A 26179-nucleotide genomic window follows, 5' to 3' on the forward strand; every position below is an offset into this window, starting at 1 on the left:
TAATAAAACAGGATGTGATGCTAATGCCATAGACTGTATATAAAGGATGGACATAATCCTTGGATATATTTTCATGCACATTAATAGACACTTGGAATTCCCTCTGATTGGTATTATTGAGCCTGTGGCTAAGCTTCCTTGGGAAAGATGCTGAACCCCGAGTTGCCCCTGATGCACCCATCAGTGTGTGTCTGTGAATTTTATATGCTTAGGCATAGAAAAAGTATTTGAGTGAATAGGTGACTGAGGCTTGTAGTAAGAAAACACCTTTAAGTCTCAAGTTAAGTAAAAAAAAAAAAAAAAGAAGTATATTCCATTTACCTTTTGATTTGCAAGCTGTAACGTTTTACTAGGTTTCATGGTTGAAGCTCACATAGGTGCTTGAAGGCAGCTTAGAGATGCTTTAAACAGGATGCAAAAGGGCGCCGGGCTGCAGTCTGTGGGGCTGAAAAATTGAAGCTAAATGCAGAAGTGCTAAAAACGCCAGTTTCTCTAATGGCTCTTTAGGGCTGGGCTCAGAACTGAGTAAATCCCCACAGACTCACCTGTTAAATGTCCAACCTCACAGCATTAAAAAGCATGTTAACATGTGGCTGCTTTGACTGACAGGTATGTGCTGCTGTTAAAGCATTTTTAATAGACTTAGAGCTTTTTATTGTCATTGTGCAGTTTCTTGCACAGCAAAATTGGGTATCAGAATTGAAATCGGATAATAGAATCATCTGACAAATATTACAGCTTGCTGTGTATTACAGACCATCGGAGAACTTCATTTTTTGATTGGTGATATTTTATTATTTAATTAGCTGAAATGTGTGTCTGTGTTGCACTTCATCAGTCTCCACTCTCTAGGTCAGATATGTTCATCTGAGGCTCCATAACCCAACATATTCATTAATTTATTCCATGTCTAAAACACATTGCAGGGGTTGATGTCACAGCATAGTGACAATGTCCACCTGCGTTTGCAGTCAGTGTTGGGTTCCTGTGTCATTCAGTGCACGTATAGCCTGCCGAGTATATCTGTGTTGTACGGACGTGCTTGCTTTCTGAACTTCAAGGTTAGCAAAAGCAGAGATAAGATGTATAAGCACGTCTTATCTTCACAGATTTACGAAGAATGTATTTAAACAATCGGGATTGTAAATTCAACACTAGGTCAGACTTTTGCAGGTTCATTTAAGTACACGAACGTGTCATTTCCAACAGTGCTGAATTTGAGTGATTTGTTAATAAGGAACTCAGCAGTATGCAGACCCCGCAGAGAGCAGGCTAATGAGCTTTTGTTCCAATATTTCAGAGCGAAAAGAGAACATATAAGGATGCTATTTTAAACTTGTTAAGTCCTGGAAGCAGAAACGTTCTTTAGCTTCCCCTTTCATAACGACTGTTTTTTTGCTTTTTTTGTTCACTCATCTGCCTGGCTAAACGTGTTAGGGGCGTGGCCATGTTAATTGACCCGAGCCGACTGCTAGGCTAATCCAGTGGAAGCACCCTATGCCTGCTGTCGGAGACTCTTTATAATGGATTATTTAATTAGTGCCATGAATTTCTGTGAGGTATGGACCATCTGAGAAGTTTCTACTTCAGCTGTCGTGAGTGAAATTATAGTTTTGTTTGTTTTTGTTTTTTGTGTTTGCTTAGCATCAACTAGCCGATATGTGTCTTTGCATTTTATGACTGCAGTGCAGCTCAATAATGTTAGCTGATGGTAAGCTCCAAAATGCCAATGTCAACCACCTGGTGACCTCACAGTCGATACCTTTGCATACAGTTGTGGTCATAAGTTTGCATACACTCATTATGGATATGAATGTCCTCGTAATTTTGGGTTTTTAATGATTTCTTTGGTTTGGTATTTTTGCAGAGTGACATGATTATACAGCATGCATCTGTTGGATGGACAGCATCAGGGTTGGATTTACTGGATTTTTTTCTAATCTACACAGGTTCAAAATTGTAAATACAAGCTGAAATATATGCATGCATACCCTATTAATATATAATTAGATGCACCTCAACCAGATGCTTTTGGTAGCCATCAGCAAGCTTCTGCTATAGTTCTGGCTAGATATTTCACCAGTCTTCATGGCAGAACTGGTAAAGTTTATCTAAATTTGTTGGTTTCCTGGCATGGACCCAGCTTTTAAGCATAGTTCAAGTTTTCAGTAGGGTTTGGGAACATCATTCCAGAGACTTCATGTTAGCCTGTTTTACCCATTCCAAGATCGTTTTCTTAAAAGTGTTTCTCATCTTTGACCTGATGTAACACCCAACTGTGTTCAAGACCACTGAGAGCTAAACAGCCCCAGAGCATGAGGCTACCACCACCATGCGTGACCACCAATACAATGTTCTTAGGTTTGAAAACCTCATCTTTACTCCTTCAAACATACATCTTGTCATGGTGGTCAGATAGCTCTATCTTTGTCTCGTCTATCCATAAATCCTTTCTCCAGAAGGCATTTGGCTTGTTTATGTAGACAGCTGCAGATTTCAGTGGAACTTGAAGTTGTTGATTTTGGAGCAGGGGCTTCTTTCTCTGTCAATTTCATCTCAAAGAAACAATTAAAAGCCCAAAGCCCATAAATCAATTAATTAAAACGTAAATCTCAGGCCATTAACTCATCAGGGAAGTGTTTACTAAAGTTACAGATTAAGGAAGCTATGAGTTGTTTTCACATTGGCTTCTATACAATCAGACTTCAGAGGTGTCACTCCTATTGAAAAAAAAAAAAAGCAGGTTTGTGGAACTTCACAGAGTTTAAATGAAACTGACTTCTACCATGTTCCTCATTTTCTTTCCCTCACAAAGTATTTTACATCAGCCAAGTGTTGCATGAGGAAACACGCTCTTATTGAAATAACCTTTACTCCTGCCATGTGTTATTATAAAATCCTCGTCCCCAAGTCATCAAGCACATGTCAGCAGGTAAGGCTTTTCTTTTTATAATTTTTAATTGATGGATTATGCAAAAACAACCAAGAAACGCACAAAACCAAACAGACACGGTGCTTTAAATGGTGAGTCACGTATTGAGAATGAGTATTCAAAGGGCCTGACAGGTTTCACTCAGTCTCAGTGTCTTGGAGATTTCACTAAACCCTTCACACCTCAGCATGTCTTTTCATGCTGGGAGGCTAGGAAGTCTAGTTATGCCACATGTTCTTTGTTCTGTAATTCATCACAAGCACAGTGTTGTCAGCCATAAAGGTCAAACAGGTATATTTACCACACTAAAGCTATTTACAAGCACAGCGAGTTTACTATATAAGTAAAACTGCCATGGCTGCAAAATATGCTGCGTGTTAAAGCACAAAAACCTACGCCCCGTGTACTTACTGGCCCTTCTTTTTTTTTTTTTCCATACATCCATTGCTACACCTGCGTAAATACATTGGAGGGTTACCTAGGCAACTGCAACGTGGAGTGTCCAGTAGTAACCACGCTGTAGTCTCATCAGTGTTCATTTCAGTCACCTCTAAGGTGAGAAAAGTTTATCCCGCTCACTTCACCCACTTTTGTTTTGCCCTGTAGTCCCTTGCAGTCACAATGTGTCATTGACTTTTCATGGTCTATGATTGCCATCGATGTCAGATATTGTGATGTCATCATATTGCCTGGCAACCACCTAGCAACAGGCTTAAATTACCTGGTTTTTTTTCCCTTTTATGGCTCCGCAGCACCTAATACAAGGATCACATCATTTTAATCGTGATGGCAAAATCTTATTTAGATTACCAAGAGTTGAATTCGATATATTGTGTCATCATGTTGCCTAATAACCACCTAGCAAGTGACCGAAATGCTCCCCTTTCCTTTGAATATATAGCTATGCATCTACAACAACTTTAAAAAGGATTGTGTGTCTGTGATTTCATGGCGAACAGCACCAGCAGACCAAAGAAACCAAACAATACTGAAGGGCTTGTACTAGTGTTAGCTAAAATAACACTGGACTCGGTTTATTTTCACACAATTAATGTAAATTTTCAGCTGAATCAAAGATGTACTTTAAATTAAACAAGAGAATCCAAAGATTAGCATAAAAATCAGTAGAGATTCTTCTTCTCTGCCTTCCTCCTTCAGCTGCTCGCTTTAAGGGTGACCACAGTGAATTACGTGCCTCCACCCTATCCATAGCATTGTCTTCTGACGATGAATTTTATTTTTACTCTTGCAGTTTGCATTCTAAATGCTTAAATGACACCTTATTATAAGCAAGTTGCTAACAGTCATAAAAAGTCATTTATCTCGCTATGATTGTAATATTTGTGTCAGACCAACAGAGGGAGACATTTTCTTGGATTATTGAGCCACGGTGCACAATTACTGCTGGAGTGAGTGATTTATTTCAAAGCCACTTTTTGGCTTCTGGCCCTTAACAAGTTATGAATCAAAGTCATATTTTTTATTTTCAAAAAATAAATCGGGCTAGTCAGCCCCGATGCAAGCAGAGATAAACCAAGATGACACATGATAAATCATTGAGGCTAACCTTGTAAGCCGGAGAAGATGCTGGAAAAAAGCAGGGGTGGGATTTATCAGTGTGTGGAAAAACCACAGTGAGCTTTGTGGGGCCAAATGAGCCTCACTTCTCTGCGGGTGAGAGTACAGCTGGAGGGATAATCCCATCCAACACGCGTCATCGATGTCGCCTCACAACAGGGCTCTAGTTACATTGTATGTTTTGTGTGTGCGTGCGCGCGAGGATGCTTGTGTGTGTATTAAATTCAATAATCGGCCCAGTTGGAGACGGCGGGTTGTGCGGCCATAAGCCGACCTGGAATTTTCTCAATAAAGGTCTAATCTTTACAGGAAGCTGTACAGTGCCGGAGGAGTTTCTTTCCCCCATGGTTGTTGTTTTTTTCCCCTTTTTAATCAACGTAACCGGTGTTATTCACTCAGATCTAGCATTCACGCTCTTTTGTGTGGTTGAATTCAGTGACCTTGAGTTGATCTACAGCGAGCGACAGCCTTGTATGTTTCTCTCTCTATGGCCCATTTTTGTGGACATATAAACATTACTCACATATTATTTTGGAATCTCTTGTTTTGGGACTGTGGGCATGAATACACAAGCAGTCACTCCTTGGAGAGTGCTTTCTATAGGATATGAGCTTTGTCTGAAAGGTGAAGGCTGCGGTTTAACCCCTGATTCATGGCCTTGTTGAATCAGACGAGTCTCTAAATATAGCTACGTTTTTCTTAAACAAGTGGTTTGGCATTTTTAGATGCTGAGATTTACGAGAAGACAAGTGGTGCTTTTTATCTAAGCGTTCGTTTTGGAGCTCGAGGCAGGTGGTGGACAACGGGAGATAAACAGCTGGCCTGGTTCTAACGTCACTTGAACGTCTCAAATTTTTGTTTAAATATTTTCTATTTTTTAGCAAGAAATGTCCTTACCACATTACGTGGGACTATTATTTGCTGAAGGATGACTTCCTCAACGTGTGTCCTCACTGTGAGGTTGCAACCAGGCAGGTGGCTCCTGGTTATCATGAAAAACAAGTCTGACATCTCATTGTTAAACATTTTGACACGTTTTTTGGCAAATACTTTATCTGTGGTCTTTAGAGGGGGAGGAAGGCACAATGTATTTCATTTACACATATCCAGGATTCCTGTGTTCTCCTGTACAAGGCTGTCTACATACTTTTGGCTACACAGTGTATTCATTGTGTATATGAGAGTGTGTGTGTGTGTGAGAGAGAATTTCAGTGGTGCTAATTAGGCTGGGCTTGATCTCTGTCACTCATCAAGACACAATTAGAAACTGTTAGCGCTACACACTCACACGCAATGCTTATCATTTTCCTAGAGACCCGCCACACTGCTCTGCTGTTAAACAAGTTTAACTCACATGTGCACACACATGCCTCGTCATGTTGTAGCGCAACCGGCAAAGCTCGTGAACATAGGCAACTTTGTGCCGAGGAGCCAACAACAGCGAGTTCCTAGATATGTCAGAGCACCTGCCGGGTGAGAAGACGACACAGGGCTGTGTAATCAGTTAAATAGCTGTAATTGTTTCCTGACAAAATCAAAGACTTCTCGTAAGTCTCGTGGCATTAGTCGAGCGGGGATGACCAAGGAATTCAAATGAAACTTCCTTTTAAGCCGGTAGGGCCGGCTGTGGCAGATTCCATCCTGATAGAAGACGGCTGTGTCTTCTATTTATTTAGAGATCGTGTTCAAGACAATTTAATGCTGTCATAGCTCAGTTTAAAGGTGAGTCAGCTCAGGGCTGAAGAATGCCCTCGTCTGTCATGAAACCCCAGCAGAATCATAACCGCGGAGCGTACTAAAGAAATCAAAACAATCAAAAACAACTTTAGAAAATCTTAGATCATCATTGAGAAAGTTTATTTTTTCCTAATTCAATTTTAATAAGTTGGACGTTCATATTCTATAGTTATTACACATAAAGTGCACAGTCAGTGGGAAAACTGCTGATTTGAAAGTTGTCCTGATGATGATCTTTGACATCCTCCACAATGAGGGGAAAACGCAGGTCATTGCTGAAAAAGCTGGCTGTTCACAGAATGCTGCATCACAGCATATTAATAGAAGGGAAAGGTGTGGTTGGAAAAGGTGCACAAGCAACACGGATGACTGCACGTTAAAAACATGACGTCAGTAACTTTGGAGAGCTTCACAAGGAGTGCACTAATGCTGGTGTCAGTGCAGTAAGCGCCACCACGCGCAGGCATCTTCAGTACAGGAGCAGCTAATACCAAGCCACTCTTGAGCCAGAGACAGTGTCAGAAACATCTTACAAGAGCTAAGGAGAGAAAGAACTGGGCTGTTTGCTCCAAAGTCCTGTTAAACTGTGAAAAATAAAACTATGAGCCTCTGTCAGTGCGCCCCAGGGCAGCTGTGGCTACAATGTAGCTTGCCATTGCCAGTGTGTGAATGTGTGTGTGTGAATGTAGTGTAAAGCGCTTTGGGGTCCTTAGGGACTGAGTAAAGCGCTATACAAATGCAGGCCATTTACCATTTACCATGAATAGAAATTAAATCTAGATCCTGGAGGAAGAGTGCAGAGGCACAAAATACAAGGTTTTAGAAGACCAGGGTGAAGTTTGCGTTCTCTGTGATGGTTTGGGTTTCCATGTCATCTGCTGCTGTTGTTGGTGGTATGTCCACTGTATCAAGTCCAAAGTCAACACAGATTTAAGAGCACTTCATGCTTCCCTCTGATGACTGGGTTTATGGAGATGCAGACTTCCTTTTCCAAGAGGACTTAGTACCTGCCCACTGAGCCAAAACCTACTACAAATGATTTGCTGAACATGCTGATGCTGTGCCAACTCTCCTGATCGGAACTCAGAGAATCTACGAGGTATTGTCAAGAGAGAGATGAGAAACACCTGACCGAATAATCACAGACCAGCTGAAGGCCACTATGAAACAACCTGGACTTCAGTAACGCCTCAGCCGAAGTGCCACGCTGCCACGCTGCATCGATGGAGACACTTACAGAAAGGAGCTCGAACCTTGTACTGAATTTTCATTATTCTGACATTTCTGTTGAAACCTTTTTGATTGATCTTCAGAATTATAGCTGATTTTTCACGAGCTGTAAGCCATAACCACGAAAGTTTACCTTTCTGGATTAAGTTCTGAAAAAAGTAGCTTTTTCAAGTTATTCTGTTTCTTGTTTTATTATTTTTTTAAAATATAAAAAGGATGAGCATGGCTTCAGGGTCTGAAAATAGAGGCCAGACAGAATCAGTTTGAGGTAACTCTTCTGGTTGGAAAAAGAAGTCAAACTGTATAAAAGCTTAGAAAAAGACACATTTCGCACTAATGCGGCAGCAGACATTTCACTGATATGCTAATGGACTCAACTGCCGAGTTCAAGTCTTATTGAAGACAACATGATGTTCATTTTTTAAAAACGATCCTCCACATCGGGCTTAAAAAGAATTAAAAGGAAGGTTGCACTTTAAGCTGTGATCATCTGAAACGGTCCTTTGGTATCTCAATCTGTTCTACGGCTGGTTCATTAAATCGGCCTCCAAGACACCAAAACCGGACTGCACATCTCTGTGTTTATGTCAATATTTTATATACAGTCTGTAGCACACAAGTTATGGCTCCGATGTCATAAAAGAAAAACTAAACCTCTGAAAAAATATAAAAGCTGTAGAGCTTGGTAGTTATACTATGAGACAAACAATGGAAGACATTTCAGCTGTCTCTTCATGTGTCGAGTCCAGCTCTTGTTTCAGCTTCTTGCAGAAACATGAACCACATTTAGCAGCTTCAGTTCACGATGAACTCTGCTGAGCCCGTGTCAGCCTCAGAAACAATGCTGCCCACGCCTGGTGTACAGTTGTGACGGCTGCTTGTCTCATTCACTGTTCTTCAGCATCAAACACAATAAGGGAGAGCAAGTTGTTTTTACCCGATCTCTAATATCTCCCTGCACACACAATACCTACCATTATGCATTTATTGGCTTTCACATACTTATGAGACATCAGAGATACGCTTTGTAGCTGCGCACACATTCACACATTGTGTAAATAAAATGTGCACACAAGTGGTTCCAGGTCTGATGCTGTTGCTTCCCATCATAATGCTTCCTTGTTAGTTCTTGTTTAACTACCCCACGATGCAGGCGGTAATATTTGAAGGAGAGCTTTTTAGTTTTACCCACTGCTAAACACTTGACACATTTTTCAAGGATATTTGTGCATATTAGTGTTTATATAGCTTCAGGCAACATTACACTGGCTTAGATTAATTTCCTGGAAGCTTGTTCAAATCTAACTCTTATCGCACTTACCTGACTTTAAAACAAAGTCTTTGCGTCAAAATCTGTTAACTAGAATTATGGTCTTGAAGAGAGACGCGAACTGCAGTCGCAGCACTTACGGTCTTTTGATAGACTTCGTAAATCCAGTTCACATTAGTAACATGATCCAAGTTTTCCACCTTTCTCCGTTCTCCTTGTTGTGTGCGTGACAACTTGATTGGACCCACTTTGTTGGGGGTGAATAACTAAACTGCCTCATCCCTTTGTGCGCCATTGTGAGGCGTCATAAGAGTATCAGGAGAGCTGGAAGCTTCCTCTCAGTGTCTCAGATCTCTCTTTCTATTAAGTAGGAACGAGGGCATGGTCTGAGGTTTTTATTATGGGGAGTGTGTGCTTTCTTGTGTGCACATGTGCAAGTCTCTGTGCCTGTAAATTACAAGTTTAATGAAGGGTGCAGGATTTTGAGGTGTTCTCTTTTTCTAGTTTTCTTAAATAACTTAAAGTGCCAAAAATAATCTGCTGAAATGACTACTCGCCAGCCAGTTTGTTAGGTGCACCTGTTCAGCTGCTTGTTAACACAAATATCTAATCAGCCAATCACATTGCAGAAACTAAATGCATGTAGACATGGCCGAGAGGACTCGCTGAAGTTCAAACTGGACATCAGAATGGGGAAGAAAGGTGATTCAGGTGACTTTGGTTGTTGACTTTGGTTGTTGCCTGACAAGCCGTTCTGAGTATTTCAGGAACTGCTGACCTGCTGGGATTTTCCCACACAAGCATCTCTAGTGTTTACAGAGACGTTCGGGCTGGTCAAGCGGCAGTCTATGGGTGAAAATGCTTTATTGATGTCAAATGTTGGAGGAGAGTGGGGAGATTTAACATTTGGCCTCCTGACTTTGGCCTCCTATATCAATGCTTTCTGTGACGGGGAGGAAATCATTACCGATGGATGTCATTTTCACAGATAAAGGCAGTTCTATTGAGTGCAAGAGTTGGCATTGTTTAAATTTGTTTAAACGATTAAACTCGTTACAGCTAAGGCAGATGGTCATCTCTGAAGACAGACGATGGGATACAACAGCAGAATACTGAACAGAAAACTGAGGCTACAAATCACACAGGCTCACCGAAACTGGACAATAGAAGATTGCAAAAACATTGCCTAGTATGATGAGTGTCGATTTCTGCTGCAACATTTGAATAGCACGGTTAGAAATTTGCGTAAACAGCATTAAACCATGGGTCCGTCCAACCTTCTGTGAATGGTTCAGGGGTCTGGTGTTAGTGTAATAGTGTCTGTGTGTGTGTCTGTGTGTGTGTGTGTGTGTGGGGGGGGGTATTCTGTGCCCCATTTAAACACCACACCCTGCCTGAGTATTGTTGCTGACCATGAACACTCCATGTCACAAAGCGCAGATCATTAACGTGGTTTCTTGGACGCGACAGTGAGTTCATTGTACTCAGATGGCCTTCATAGTCACCAGATCCCAAATCAACAGTGCACATTTGGGCTGTGATGACATGAGTGATTCACATGATGGATGTGCAGCCAAAAAATCTGCAGTAACTGTGATGCTATCATGTCAGTATGGACTAAAATTTGAGGAATGTCGAGTCTGTGCCATGAAGAGTTAAGGAAGCTCTGAAGGCAAAAACGGGGGTCCAACCAAGCACTAGTAAGGTGTACCTAATAAAGTGACCAGTGAGTGTGAGACTTCGTTAAAATAACGACTCTTCTCATTTGTTTTCCTATTTTTTTTGTCGTAATCTGTCTTGTTAAGTGAGGAGAAGCTATAAAGCATAACCTTAAATACGGAAATAGTTCAGGTGGTAATTAACCTCGATTATCCTTCAACTCTGGTTTGTTTACAGATGCCACTTAAAGGATTTCCTTTTCTTTCCTTTTGTAAACAAGAAAATGTATGTTTAACAGATTTTTCAGCTTAACTTATACTGTAATCAGCTTCATGTTGTGTTTTATGCCATTTTAAATGGGAAAAAGCCAAATGGAGCTTTCTCAGTTTAAGCCGCCCTCCCTCCTTTGACACAGTGAACTGTATATGATCACACTTTTATCTCCCCGTGACCTATGAACGACTACTCTTTATTGGAAGCCTCCAACCGTTAAACATGATATGAGCACTGTAAACTTTTAAACAATGCCAACCCTTGCACTCAATAGATCTGCCTTTATCTGTGAAAATGACATCCATCGGTAATGATTTCCTCCCCGTCACAGAAAGCATTGCTATAGGAGGCCGGATCAGTGTCACGCAGTAAGACTTCAGTCCTCATAATGACTTTTTAAAACTTCTGTTGGAGCACTTTGATCTATTTCTGGCGTAAACAGCATGATTTGTGTATGAAAATTGACTGACAGAGTGTGCACAAGCCATAAACAAAACACATTTTACATATTTATCTGAAATGAATAATTATTGTAGTCCTACATACCAGACTGATTTTTACAGAACAAACTACATGCAACAAATATATTTTAATGTTTTAATTTTCACCTCACGTGCACAGACCATGCCGGTGAAACTTTATCCACCTCATAAAGTCTGGTCTTGCAAAAGCTGATGGTCTTTAAACCATAAACTCGTTCATCTCGTGTCAGAGTTATTATATTGTCAGTGGGGATTTATAACTTTCAAAAGCCTGTCCTGTATCAACACACATCAATAATGGTACTCAAAAGCAGCTATGATCTTCCACTCACTGTGACGTAACACTTAACTAAAGCAAGTCTGTGCAGGCGGATGTTCACCCTGTAAAGAAAATGGTTGTGGTTGGAAAAAACACAGGTTTATTTAGGAAACGAGTAAAAGCGATTTGCTGGATAATAAAATTATGGAAATTCCCCCCCCACCCCACTCCCCGGATATGCATGCCTTATACGACACAGACCATAAATATTTGGGCTTTTTTTGGTCTTCGCATGTGAAATTACAGATGCTACCTTAAATTCTAAGCTTTATCAAAGTCATATTATATTAAAGCCTGAGGAACTCCAGTCAGTGTGGATGACTGGAAAAATAATTTTACGTGATGGTGGAGAAAAAAACCCTCTAAATATATTGAGACAGCAAAATAAGTCAAGAATGCTTCCTGGTACGTAGGCAAGAAAGGTCAGATGATTCATCACGAGACACAAACCCCAGGTAAGCCCTATAAGCAGGTTATTAGGCAGGTTGGAATTTGCAAAACAAGAAACGGGTAAAGATGTGGGGCAAATGTCTGTGGAACGACGAAACAAAGATCAGCCTTTATCCAAATATGCAGAGAAAAAACACAAGCAGGTCACCAGTCGAACAGGTACTCTGGCATTGATTGTTCGATTGATTCTCTACTGGCAGACGCCCAGCACATTACTAAAGCTTTAAAGAATAAATAGGTGAAAGATCCTAAAATGGCAGAGTCAGTCACCTGATCACATTCTGACTGAGAATAAATAAGGACCGGACCAAAGGCAGAAAGATGCAAAGAATATACAAAATGTGCGCTCGTGTGTGGGTGCCTTTTCCACAAAGCATTACGATGAACTTGCGTCTGTCCATTTATTTTACTTTTTTTAAACCACCAAACTTCAGGCACAGCGGGCTGGTCGTAACAGCAGAGCTTACAACAGGTCTTAAGCGTAATCAGTTTTATCTTAGCATCTTAAGTCTGACATAAGAGTTTTAACTGTTGTGCAATATAGGATTATGCGTTCTTCTGGGCGTGGTGTGAATCGTGAACCTGCAGAGGAGCACACGTGAAGTTAAAATATCAGCTTTTTTATGACACCGACTCCACAATAAGACTTTTAGAGAGTAGAGAGCTGTGAGGGATGGACAGATACAGCACTGGGGAGCTGTTTCGATTCTCTAAGGAAAGAGCTACTGAAGAGCTGCGACTGGACCTCAACACGGCAGCTGAACATCTTTCCACTTTTTCCTTCCACTGTTTTCTGAACAGATTTCCGAGTTGTTTCTTCTTCTTACCAAACTAGACTCTGCACCTGTGCGTTCTTGCACAGCTTTAGTAATTTTGCTTTTCCAGTGTTGAAGTGGTGAAATCACCTCTTCTTTTATTCCATTTTATTTGCTTGCAAAAGCCAAAATTATAAGTTAGTGAGACACCAGAAAATCATTAAAAATCCACCCCAGCAATTAATGTGAATCACTGGGACTGGGTGTAGTTAAGACTAGGCTTACGCTTGGCTGGTGCAACCCTGTTCCAGGGTGTAGGTGGGTTTTATCTACTTTTACTCTAGAATCGGGCAATGGTGGCTAAAACTTGTTTAATCTGTGCTTCTTCACCGCTTCCTCTTATGTTAGTAGAGTAGGAAACAATCAGCCGTGAAACCTGTATCGTGATGTATTTAGATTACTTGGGGTGAACTGCACAGCCTGCTGCAGTTACAGAAGCCTGACTTATTGCCGTGTATATGCTTTTGTATTTGCAGTTTTTTTAAGGATTGTGTGAAATCTGTTAAGTAAGCATTAAAGTCAAAAAGTATTGAGCAACTTAATCAACGGCCCGGCCGCCTCCCTGCTAGAGTTCAGCCGCTGTGTTGAAACGTTATTTCTCTGTGTGAGCACATCTGACTCAATCTCAGTTTCCTATACACACTCACACACACACACACATGCTCGCAAGTTCCCTACTGTTTGTGTGTGTGTGTTTCTGTGTGTGTGTGTTGTTACACTAAACAGAAATCCAGCGTCCTCACTTCTCTCTTCTGTTCTCAGTCTGCTGGTTGGCTGACCGCGGACACTCCTGTTCAGCACAGCGCTCTCTCCTTGTCTCCATGACAACTGGCTGTCACAAAGACGTCGCGCTCGCCACGTACCTGAGATCAGGAAGAAGGAAGCGCTTGGTCCCGCCTACGCCAAACTCTCCAAGGAATTCAGGTAGGGTAACCAACACACACACACACACACACACACAGAGATACAGGAATACACTTTACGCAGTCTTGAATGAGAAGTGAATACTGTGACTGAGGGTTGCTGAACCTCAATAACATGATCAAACAAGTATGACATTTTCTGAAAAGATCAGAAAAGAGGATAAAGTGCATGAGACGAGGAAGGACTGTGTGAAGGAGTAGAAAGAAAAAACAGTTTTTACTTTCTGTTCAGCTTTACGGCATAACCCTCCTTAACAGAAGTGAGAAACTGTTTATATTGGACATTTAAAGGTTTGGATTTCCCTTTCAGCTGTCAGTCATGCTTTTTGTCACGCTCATGCTGACAATTCAAACACAAGAAACCTGAGAGAGTGCCCGAGTGGGTTGTTATTACACAAAGGTGTCATTACAGAGGGATCTGCAGCACGCACGTCAGAGAGGTGAACACTACAGTGTAAAGACAGCATGTCATCGTGACCTCAGGGGTGTATGTGTGTATTTGTGAATGAGCGTGTGTGATCATCACTAATAAGCAAGCGGTGGATGAGAGCGATCATGTGGTAGGTGTGCAGGAAACTCCTTTAGAGGATTGCTGCTGAATCTCCTCTCTCAGGTCTGGCTGATCGCACTAACTCACTCAAACACACACACACACACACACTTGGATTGGACAGGGCCACAGGAGGATAGCGTTTCCTATCCGGAATGATAGGAAGGAGGAGGCAGGGAGGAGGTGTGCTGGGGGTATGGGCAGTCAGATTCTGGTTTGGTGAGTTTTAGGAGCTGGCAGTGTGTACACCATACACATAGCGAAAGAGAGAAACAGAAAGGGAAAGACGAGCTGAGAGAGAGGTAGAAGAAAGAAAGGGGACTAAAAGCAGGTGTGTGGAGCGTTTAGGTGACAGACGGCGAAGCTTCAGGAGCGGCAGCACCTTCGCTGAACATCATGCAGGCTTGACTTGAGCGCCGTGACAGTTATGCTGTGCTGTAAGGAAGACAGATTTGTGTGTGTGTGTGTGTGTGTGTGGTTGTGTGTATGTTGGGATGAAGAGGGTCCTCTCTGATGTGTGTCCTGGGATGATTAGTGTGTGTTCCAAACTTTTTCCCCTTTTCCTCTCTCCCTCCTCATCTCTCCCCCCTTCTCGCTTCTGAGGAATGTGGGGCTTATGTCAGTGAGAGTCAGGTACAGACTCACTAATTACCAGTGGCCTCCCTCGCTCCCTCCCTCTTTCCCTCCCTCTCTCTCTCTAATGCTTTCCTTCAACTCTGTCACCTCCTGTTCTCTCCTCCACTTCGAGACCTTGTGCACCGGCCTCCTTCTCCCGTCTCCCGCTGTTACGTCTACGAACGCTGTCGTGACTGGAGCAGAGGAGAGGACAAACAGAGAGGATCTGAGTCAGAATCCAAAAAAACACCAAAAGGAGAAGAGAAACTTTGAGTCGTCCTCTCCTCTGTGTGTGTGTGTGTGTGTGTGTGTGTGTGCAGTGTGTGTGTGTGCAGTGTGTTTGACAGAAGTGTCTGAGATCTCTTCTCATTGTGCTTTGGGGGACTTGTCATTGAAGACAGGAAGTGCCCTGACAGCGAACACGGAGCCGGAGAGAACCTGACTGTCTGTACAAAGGAAGATAGAAGGCAGGAGGGGAAGATGAGAAAGTGACAAGCCGGATCGTTGCCTTTTGACGCCGACGCCGTGACTACACGTCCCATCATCCTACAGGTTGGCTGGGAACTCATCGTGTGTGCACCCCCCCCCCCCCCTTTTTTTTTTTTTTTTTTCTTTTTCAGAAATTCTCTCTCATTTCAGTCTGAACAGTTATGTTGTAAATGTAGCTGAGAGCAATGGTGTGTTTTCTCACCTGGAGGTTTAACAGCACACACTCACACACAGACACACACATGCACACACACTCACACAGTGGGTAATCTGGAAGGACATTTCTTCAGCTGGTCCAGTGTTCACATTGACCCAACTGACTGCTGTAACCTTCACTGCAAGGTTACGGAGCGAGTACTGAATGTTTATTTGTGTGTGTGTGTGTGTGTGTGTGTGTGTGTGTGTGTGTGTGTGTGTGTGTGTGTGTGTTCTATGTGTTCTTGTCTTGTCATCTTCTGTGTGTGTGTGTGTGTGGGTTTCAGAAACTGGTCGAGCAGGGCGCCAGTTAGCCTTGGGTGTCCTGTTGTTGTGCAAACGAGACTTAGCTGCTCGAGTATATATGTGTGCATATGAAAGCAGAGTAGTTTGTGCGTGTGTGTACCCGTGTGTCTGTGTGTTTTTGTGTGTGTGTGACAGTTTACATCCAGCTGATCTTTTCAAGAACAACTGTCTCACTGACACAGAGGGTATCCGCTCAAATTTGCCAAGCTGTCATTTGTCCAGCTGTAGTTTCTGGAAATATTCACGTGTTTCTCCACATAAGGAAATGCAGTAAGTGATGCCTCAAATCTTATTTATGCTAAAGCTCATTCAAGCAAGCATTCAAAGTACAATAATATACTATGTGTGACTTTTAAATGTCAGTTGAAAGGAAATCAGAGTGTAAAAATGACAGTAAGTCATATGCCAGTTTACAGTAATTTAAGTTGTACTTGCATTGAAGTTAACTTTAGTTTCTGTTTCCTGGTAACCAGTTTGGCATGCAGTATGGGGCCGGTTGACCAAGTTATTCCTTCATCATTTTTTTGGGGTGGAAAATTTTAAGTTAGATTATTAAAGTGCTTTTAGACTAGAAGTCACATTTTAACCATACATCCATACTGTACTTTATTCTATACACTTATCTACTTGTCTACACTTGTCTACATCTACTTCACGTCCATGTGGGGTAGATAAGCTGGGGTTCAAACCTGGAACAGTGCTAACCACTGCACCATAGTCCCACACGAAGCTTACAGCCAAAGTACTAACCAGGCTAGACTCTGCTCACTCTCTGAGATCCAATGAGAGCGTCTGGTTTTTGCTTTTTTCAGTATTATTTTTCTCTATAATATTGGAGGTCGTTGTCAGGGATTAGATCAGATTAGCTTCTACAATACAAACACACCACTGTCACTCACAGCCTTGTAGACATCCAGTCTCGGTAAACATTTGCACAGACCTCGCGTTTACTATCTGAGCAAATTTGACCAAACTGACAAAAACTAAAGACAACTACCATGTACGTTTGTTTTATTTGTCAGAAGTTTATTTTATCTCAGTTAATTGAATTGTTCTTTTTCTCACTAGTTTACTCTTTAGCTTAGTTTCAGTTAACTTCAGTGACCTCAGTTCAGGTTTGGGTTCAGGTTAGAGCCAGTTTAAGGTTAGCATGAGGGTATGTCTTCAGGAAATAAGCATAAGTCAGTTTGCTGCCTTCTGAAGTGATGGAAACAAGACGAAATGTTTGTGTACAGATGGCCAGCTTCCGTGTGAATACTGTAAATACCTGGACCTGTAAGGTGTTTCAAAGGTGTGTGTGTGTGTTGAAGTGCTGGTCAGACCTGATGAAGTGGTGACACGTGGCTTCTTTAGACATTCTGATGTAAAAACCGAAGCCAAAAATAGAAACCAGTTGAATGGTTAGCATATGGAAGGGGTTATTCAATCGGGGCTTTGCGTTTGTCTGTGTCGCCGTCTCGGACAGTAGCTGTGGCTTCGTTACTGATTGTGTAACCAAGTTCAATAGGTGAACCATTTTTCCGAGTGGCGCTTATCTCTCAACTCGCTGTATCACATTCCACAAGTGGAAAGCACAGAAGCAGACGTCATCTAAGACATACATTTATATCTCGATGTTTGTCCTAGTTTGAATTTATTTTTGCTGTGTTTTGGCCCTGTCTAGTTTCAGGAAGAAAAGACAGATTTCTTAAACCAGAAGGCAACAGGAAGAGATCTTTTATTTAATTAACATATCAGTTTTTTTAAAGCAAGAAACCGATTGGACTTTATTATTCAGCAAACCTCAAGCATAAGGAAGAGAAACAGCATAAACTGCACACTCACACAGACACAAGCGTGCACCATGATCATGTCACATGTCTGTCACATGATCATCTTATGCTCATGATGGGGAAGCACAGATTCAGTGTGGTGTGTACGCGACAAAACCGTAAGCCTAATCCACCAGCACATAGGCAGAGATCTAGAGCTGCAGAGTAACGAGTGCAGCGGAGAGGCAGAAGGAAACCTGTTAGTGCTATTGTGTTGTTTATGAAACACCTGTAACAAGATCTGATCAGCCTTGCTCTCCTCTCTCTCCCTTTCTTTCTTTCTGTTTGTCGCAAATACACACATACCGGGAAAGCACAATGGCCACATTCTTCCCCTTTATCAACCCCCCACCTCCCTCTTCAGCTCCCCTCTGATCGGGCCAAACACCGAACAGCAGTGAGCTGAAGGGAAGTTGAACCGAGCTTAAAAAAATAGGGTAACAAGTACAGGTGGAAAAAAAGGGAGAGGAACATATGATTTATAATGTGCTTGTCTCTTCCTCTTGTAACAAAGATGGAAAATAAGGGTTGAGAATGAGAAACGTGGCGGAAAAGAAATGTTAGAAGATTGTCAGAGAGGATGACAAATAAATTTGGAGGAACAGTAGTCATCAGGAGTTTTAAAGGGCCAGTTCCTCAATTCATGAAATCAGATTTTCTGAAAGTCTATCAAACAGAACAAAAGTGATGATGTTTTTAAAAACCATTGAAAAAAACATTTGTTGAAAGAATTAGTTTTATAATACACGCCTCAAGCGCTTTGGTTAGGGTTTGTTTCACTTTAGAGCAGCGATGTGAAATATAAAGCCCGAGGGCCAGAATCGGCCTGGCGAGGACTCCAATCTGGCCCACTGATGGTTTTGGAAAAATGTGAAGGAGGACTTAAATCATGGGCTTGCATCTGTATTTTCACAAGTTTTACAGTATTTGCTACCAAAAAAAGCCCTCCCCCGTGGCCATTCACACTACACCCAAGTAATTATGTAAAAGATAGTTTCTGTTTTCATTTTCTACAATAGAAATTCCTGTTTTGTGTTGTTTTGCAATGATTCCACAGTAAGAAACATGAAAGAAAAAGAAAGATTTTTTGTGAATTAAAATAAACGTCCTGTTTCATAATTACAGGATGGTCTGGGCGATGAGCTACCAGATCTTTTTCTGGTTTTTACAATTTAAGCTGAATGAATCAGGCTGACAGATGTCTTTGATTTACTACAGGCACATTTCTTTATTGTGTAGAAAAAGTGAGATGAGCTGTTGAAACTGCAACTTGAAACTTTTTCTTATCTGAGGGATTTAATGTTAAACTTCTTTACACTGACAGAAAGAGAGAGCTTCACTCGTTTGGCCCACTTAAACTTTATGTGGCCCTTTATGTAAAATGACTTTAACATCCCTGCTTTAGCAAACGGCTTGTTGAGATTTAATGAAATATAATTATTATTATATAATATTATATAATAAAATCCTGGATTTGAATCCACCGGGAGTCTTTCTGTGTGGAGTCTGCATGTTCTCCCTGCACCTTGCACCTGCATGGCTTCCTCCCACAGTTCAAACACATGCCTGTTGGGTTAATCACCGATTCTGAATTGGCTGTAGGGTGTAAGAGTGAGCGTGTATTTTTCCATAAAGCATTGAATCTCATAAATGTAGTCTGAAGATCAATCTTGAACTAATTAGCTGATTTAAAAAATAAAAACTACTTTGAAACACGACCCAGGTAAATGGTTGGATCCCTCCTCTAATCACTTCCTGTAACCGTAGCTGTGATTTGATATCACTGGGACTAAACCTCTGACCAGGTCAAGAAAACCCCAGCTCCCTTATTGTCCTCCCTCTTCTGCTCTTAACTTTTATTTTTTTTAACCTCTGGGCAGAGGTGTCCTCCACAGCGTACTCTTCTTACGGCTCTGTTTCAGTTAAGTGTACGTAGGATATTGGAAAAGCCCTATGGAGTGTCATTAGTTCTGTTTTCTCCCATCAAACTCCTTCAGCTATTGTTGCTCCTGTTACTCTTTCCTTAGCAAAAGGTTTAAACCCGCTCCCCCCCTCAGAAGATGAGAACAGTTCCCGACCAATTCTGTCTGCAGCAATGACATCAGCCCCTCATCCTCCACTGAGGGAGAGCGGTAACAACTCTGACTTGCCATCTCTCTGCTATGAGCCATTTATTATCTGCAAAATGTTCTGCTACAGGCTCTTCTCAGTCTGAGATGCACAACACATTCATCTGTGCTCATCCCTCCAAATAAGGGGTATGAGGGGTTAAACCCTTCAGCCTCCCGTCCAAGCTAAAACAGTGATAACAGCTGTTTAGTTCCTGCCTCTTAATCTGAGAGAACTGTAGCGTGTCATGCACAGATCCTTAGTAATGCTAAAGTAGTCTCATTTTTACCAGAAAGGACTTTAGAGTTACTGTTTTGAAGTGTTTGAGCTTTTAGCTAAGGCCGTCGAATATTTTGATTGAGACGACTGGAGAAAGTAACACCTATGAGTCAAGCATTCATGTGGCTCTTAGGGGGCATCAAAGTAACCCCTCACTCACTCAATCTGGAACCCCCGACTCAAGTCGGCACTGAAACGTAGGACCGCTAGCTTCAAAACTGAAGCATTAAATAGCTTCATGACCACAGACGATCACCTTCAAAACACAGCAAAAGCTGCACAGAGACACTGAGCTTAACTGTCAGGTTCGCCAACTCTGTATTTATGCAGTGGAAGGAGTAGAGAAACTATATGACCCACAAGTGAACTTTGTAGATAACCACACCAGCTCTTACCAGTGTGGCGTTAGCCATAGCCATAATGAGACAGTGACAACAGTCACTAAAGCGTTACAACCCTGGGCAGTGATGCTCGAGAGCTCAGGACATTATTTTCATAACTAACGGCATCTGTACTGAGAGGACGATGGGTGCTAGCTGTAATCAGGAGCAAAATCTATAATCCAGCCATCCTGGATTCTGATTGGATAGACACCTCCTTCACACTTTAAAGTTACACTTGGATGAAAACCAGGGTTGCACTTAGTAACATCACAAGCACAGGACCTCGCAGAGATTGTCCTTATCCAGAGATTAGGACATCACCATACTGTCAGACAACAAACACGACACAGACACGTTGTTGTTTATCTATATTTTATCTTTGGTAACATGACGGCTGTTTTCGCACAGCCAGGATAAAAAGTAACGTCAGCAGATGTCCAGTTGCTTAACAAACTGTTCAGATGTTACAAACGTGGATAAGCCGACAAATGTACTCTTCAGTTATAGATTACGCATTGAGTGAAATGCTATGGTCAAAGGGTCTGTTTGTACAACTGAAACTTCACAGATAATCACTGGGTGATTTAAAGTGAATTTTTGCTGTGAAAGATGAACCATTATGTAAATCGGATATTTCATCCAAGCACTTCCTGTAACTTTAGCTTTATCCAAGGATGGCTACGCCCATGACCAGGTCAAGAAAACCCCAGGTCTCTGTATTGTTCTCACTCTTCTTCTTTTACCTTCTTTCCTCTGATGGCTCTCTGACCTCCAGGCAGAGATCATCACCACAGTTCAGTCAGCTCAAAGGCAACTGTTTCTTGAAAGAGTGGTGCGAGATGCAAAAATAAGCCTTCTGTGTGTGCTCTTTTTTGCTAAGTACCCAGAGAAAGCTAAAAAAATGTATTCTGCATGGACAGATATAACGCAAAGTCTGCCAGCCAACTTTACAAGCAACAAAGCAAGTTGCTGCTAAACTACCTACTCTGCAAGGTGTCCTCTGACATTTATCATGATGAACATGCTCTTTCCAGCCTTGTTTATCAATAACTAAAGGATCGACAAATTCTCTAGATTGTCTCTCTTTTGGTAAAAGCGAGCAGCTCTTGTTGTGCTACTACAAAAGTTATCCCTCAATTACTAAACCAATCAGAAATGTTCAGCTGTGAATCAAACCCTTTTGTAGATCTGAAATGTTCTCAAGCAGGAACTTTTGAGGATAAAATCATTTCCTTGAAACATATTTATGAAAGCTTGGAGAACTATTACCATGTAATGATTCCGCATTCAGTTATTTCTGAGTGGTTTTGTACTGGTGAAACCTGCTGTGCTGCAAAGACAGCACAAACAACCAGTTTGTGGTGATTATTTTACTTAAGAAATTCAGCACCAACATGTCTGTCCAGAACAGTTAACGGACTAATCCTGTTTGCGGAAGTAGATTTTGAGGAAAATGCTGTGCTGTGTGTGAAAAAACCACATTATCAGGAGTTGAAACCTCTGAAGTCTAGTAGCAGGATTATACATATGTGTTAAATCTGCTCTGTAGATACGTAGCAGAATATGCAAGTTGTGTCTTCATTAAATTAAAAAAATTCTTTCTCCAAAATACAGTTAGATAGGTCACCTGTTCACTGGTTGCTGACAGTTTATTTACTCTCAACTCAACTAAAGCATTGGTACACTTTTTATAATTGAAAGATATCTGCATTGATTTTATTGCCACTTTAATTAACCATACTTTTTTTTGCCTAAATCAACATGCAAGTAGGACTTCAAATATAAATCGTAGTGTCAGACTGTCCAAACTCTTAATTCCACTATCTACCCCAGCCACCACCACTTAGCTTCTTACACTGTGTACTCTTGTGTTCACCTCCTAGATATAGTTAATAATATGTAGTGCTTCCACTGAACAGCACTGAAGATTAGTGTTCAAAGGGATCATTTATATTTCATTCTTTGACCACATGAACGCTGTCAACCACGATAAGGAGACAGTTATTTCAAAACTCGGATTATCTGTCTGTGTAGACTGATTTCACAACATTTAAATGTGAAAAAGTCTTTTTTTCCCCTCTTTGTAATTAGACTGTGCCTTTGAGATGTGATATTGTGCAACTGCCTTCCTTCTGTGAGCGTGGCGGAACTGTCGAGTGTGTAAACAGGTGACTTCCACTCACTGCGAAGGCTGGATCAACACTCCTCTTCCCCCCTTTCCCCTCTCTCCCTCTGCCTTTGTGCTGTTCAACCTTTGACCCACGAGTAACCCCTCCACCCCCCCAGTGCGGTGACACCGCTGAACCCTCCATCCTCTCCTCCTATCCTGCTCGCCTCCCTCCCTTCCCTCTTCTGTCCCCCAAACCTGCTCGTACACTAATGCTGTTATCGTGCTTCATTTCACTGCTTGTTTCCTAAATCCTCCTCTTGCGCCCTTTCGGGTTAAACGAGTGAGGTCGGAGACATGTTATAAGACAGGTTCACAAACGTATGTATGATGCTTTGTCTTCTGTATTTGTCCATATTAGCAGTGGCATAACCGGTTTCTAATGTAAGGGACGTAGGACAAACCCTACGTTTGTCCCAACAGACAGTTAAACTTCAGGTGCTTTCGTAGAGGAGCTGCAGAGATTACAAAACAAAAGTAAAGTGCATAAGCTCATGCTGGAATCATTATGAAACAGACTTGGGGAAAAAATGCCAAGGTATCCTTTTAGCTTGTTCACAGACACACACACACATACACACACACACCAAGTTTCTTGTTGCATGTACTCAAACAGACTCTTCTCTGCATACCTGTTGCTACACACAATGGGTTAGTTGTCTGGACAGCAGGCCAAGAGGCAAGGTGTGTGTGTGTGCAGAGGGTGGTTTGATACTGGCAGGGAGGGCGAGTAAATGTGGATGTTGTTGAGGGGTGTGTTTTGTGTGTAAGTGAGTCTGTTGCAGGGAAAGAAGCTACACACGGCTCTGCACTGGATCTCCTGATAAGGCCAAACGCAGACACACAGGGCTGAATTTCCATCACTTAAGAGGACAGTAAAGTCATTTACATATATGTTAAGAACAGATAATTTAACCACTACTTTCCGGTATTCTTCAAATCTAAACCACGACCACAAACATGTGCACACGCAGACTCACACTGTGCCAGAATGGAATGTTCCGTAGGTTGAATCTGAACTGATGCACAAAACTGACAAAGTATCCACACTGAAGCACTCTCTCACACACACACACACACACACACACACACACACACACACACACACACACACACACACACACTCTTTATATGCAGACAGTCGGGCTCTTTCTCTCTCTGATCTTCCCTCTCTCTTATGTTCCCACACCCCCCCTTCTTCCCTCCCCTTTGTTGTATTAGGGGTTTCAGTACGGGAGCAGGTGAACAGGTGGAATTCACACTGCTTTAGTTTCTCAGGGTGATGTCTTTGTATTTTTCACGTCATTAAGCCTCTGTTTCGGGGCGGTGTGCATGACACTGTTTAGCAGAACAGCTATTGTGCGTTAGCTGTCGAGAACAGCGATGAATTCCATCCGCTTTTCATTCTGTTCATTCTGTTCTTATCTGCCTACCTTCCCTTCTCACTTTACCGAGTGTGTGTGTGTGTGTTTTCATTTCTTTAGGTGTGCTAGCTAGAGATTGTTCAGTCTTTCCAGGAAGTAAGGGATGATGCCAAAAGACAAAAGATGCATTACTTGTATGCTAAAGCATGACATACAGTACATTTATGGAAGTGGACTGATTATAGGTGATGCTCCATTCATAAAGACATGTGATGCTTACTACTGCTGGTATATGATAAGACAACCAATCAGAGGCTCTGACTGTTAACCACGCGTTTGTACTACAGTGAACATATCAAAATTGCTGCCCTGTTAATGCAAATATTCACAAAGTTAACTGGTGACTGCTGACGATTACCAGGGCAAACATTTTGACGCTGAACTGCTGTTTGAGCAGCCATTAAAAACGCTGCGTCACGTTTGGAAAACGGTTCCAGAATAAAAGGTTTGCTGACATCCTTGACATTGAATGTCTGTGCGCTCAGTGTCCTTCACAAACACTGGCCGGTTGTCCTTACTGGACTTCTTTTTCTTTTTTTCTTTTTAGGAAAGTGCATCTAGTTTCGCAAGATTTCTTTTATCAGTTAGAATTATTTGCAGTAAGTGCTGTGTGTCCTTTATTGTGGTTTAATTTAAAAGTCTTGAGCCTCCTCTCATTTCTTTACACTACAAAATGGGTAAGAAGACATTCAGAATGACAATTCTTCTTCAGTCTACAACACAGACTGAAATCTCTTAGGGAAGCTTTCTTGTCATTTCTTTAGGAGCAGTTCTCCAGGCTTCTTGAAGGACATTCAAAGCTCTCTTTGTTCTTGCTGTCTGGATGATCCCGCACAGTAGATGTGTAGGGCCAGACACATCACTCGGGTCCTTTGTCAGGATTGGATTTTTTTTCCTTCTTCATAAGGACATGACTTTTAGATACTGTTCATCTGTTGTGGATAGCTTTTAGGCCTGCCACTTCTTCTTTCGTCTTCCCTTTGTCTTTGTTTCCTCAAATTTTTAAGGACACGCTCTGCAGCATGCTGAGATATGCCAAGTTTCCAGCTAACAGCTTTGAGAATCATCTTGGTAGTGCAAATATACGATTTTGTGTCTGTCAGGCTGTGATATATGTGGCATAGTTCATAGATTCAACAAAAGAAATGGGAACAAATGATGTGGTTTTGTACCAATGCTGGTAAAGCTAAGTAGTCTGTAGACGCAACACTGGTTCATCCCTTGAGTCAGGTGCCTTATTTATTTATGAATGAGTAATGTGTCAGGGCTGAGTGGCTCAACAAACAGAAAAAACATTCCTCTGAAGATGGTCAGGTACTGGGGACAGGGACAGGACTGGAAATTAGTGGGAAAAGGAGCCAATGTCCAAAGAAAATCACTGAAAGATCTTAAGGCCTTGCTCAAGACTGCTTTGAAATGTTCCAAGAAAGTCTGGCTCCTTAGAGGCAAAATGTAAGGAAATGAGGGGTGGCTTAAAACTTTTGCACAATACTGCGTGAATTTTAGCTGAAGTGGTGATTTAACAAGTGCAGCTTTAATCCTGTACAACTGGCCCATCTCCTCTGGTCTGTCTCTTATTTCACGCCCTTGCTGCTCATGCTCCGTCACATGATTGTTAGTTTTGTTTCTCGTGTTGGTGGAGGACACTCATCCACATTGACGTTACAGCGGTTGCTGGTTGTTGGCCAGATAATAGGTGGCTACAGTGCGGTTAACAGTCATAAGGATGACTATTTCTTTATTTCTGTGGTGTCCGCATGTTTTTGAGCTCCTTCAGGTCTTTTACTCATAGTTCTTTATCCTTCTTTCATGGTCTCCTTGACCTTGGCAGTGATTGTAGCAGCTAAGCACACAAACACACACACACTGCTGCTGCTCTTTCACTGGTTAGCGATAAGCCACATGACCAACGTGTCAGCTGACAAATTCTAGGCAAAAGGGAAAACTTCTTTCATCACAATGGAAGAAAAAAAAAAAGATCAGGACTTTAACGTCCTGTGAGCGCGCGGTTGTGCGGTAGGAGGCCAAAAAGGCTTTCTTTTTGTGCTGAGTCATTTTTGTTCACGATAAGTGGGACATGCAGATTGGCTGACAGCAGTTACAGGATGCGAGGTGACCCTTTGAATGAGGAAGTGTTAGACTGAGTAGAACCAGACTTTTCCTGTTTGGCTTCAGTGCAGTCT

The 26179-nt window shown here is 41.9% G+C and overlaps 1 protein-coding gene across 11 annotated transcripts in view; it reads left to right on the top strand.

The window, feature by feature from the left end:
• Nucleotides 1-1450: 1450 nt before the first annotated feature.
• Nucleotides 1451-26179, top strand: part of rbm47 (RNA binding motif protein 47) — a 49252-nt gene continuing 24523 nt past the window's right edge. For 4 of the 11 annotated variants that reach the window (XM_082537354.1, XM_082537366.1, XM_082537355.1 and 1 more), the window contains exons 1-3: nucleotides 1451-1595; nucleotides 13508-13669; nucleotides 15231-15385. The gene's annotated coding sequence lies outside the window, so the exon portion shown is untranslated. Of the gene's footprint in view, nucleotides 1596-13507; nucleotides 13670-14435; nucleotides 14656-15230; nucleotides 15386-15842; nucleotides 16094-26179 lie in introns of those variants that run through there. The other 7 variants (XM_082537357.1, XM_082537358.1, XM_082537361.1 and 4 more) reach the window with 6 other exon arrangements.

The sequence above is a fragment of the Aulonocara stuartgranti genome (genome assembly GCF_965226115.1).
Source record: "Aulonocara stuartgranti genome assembly, chromosome: 6".
Lineage (NCBI taxonomy): Eukaryota > Metazoa > Chordata > Actinopteri > Cichliformes > Cichlidae > Aulonocara > Aulonocara stuartgranti.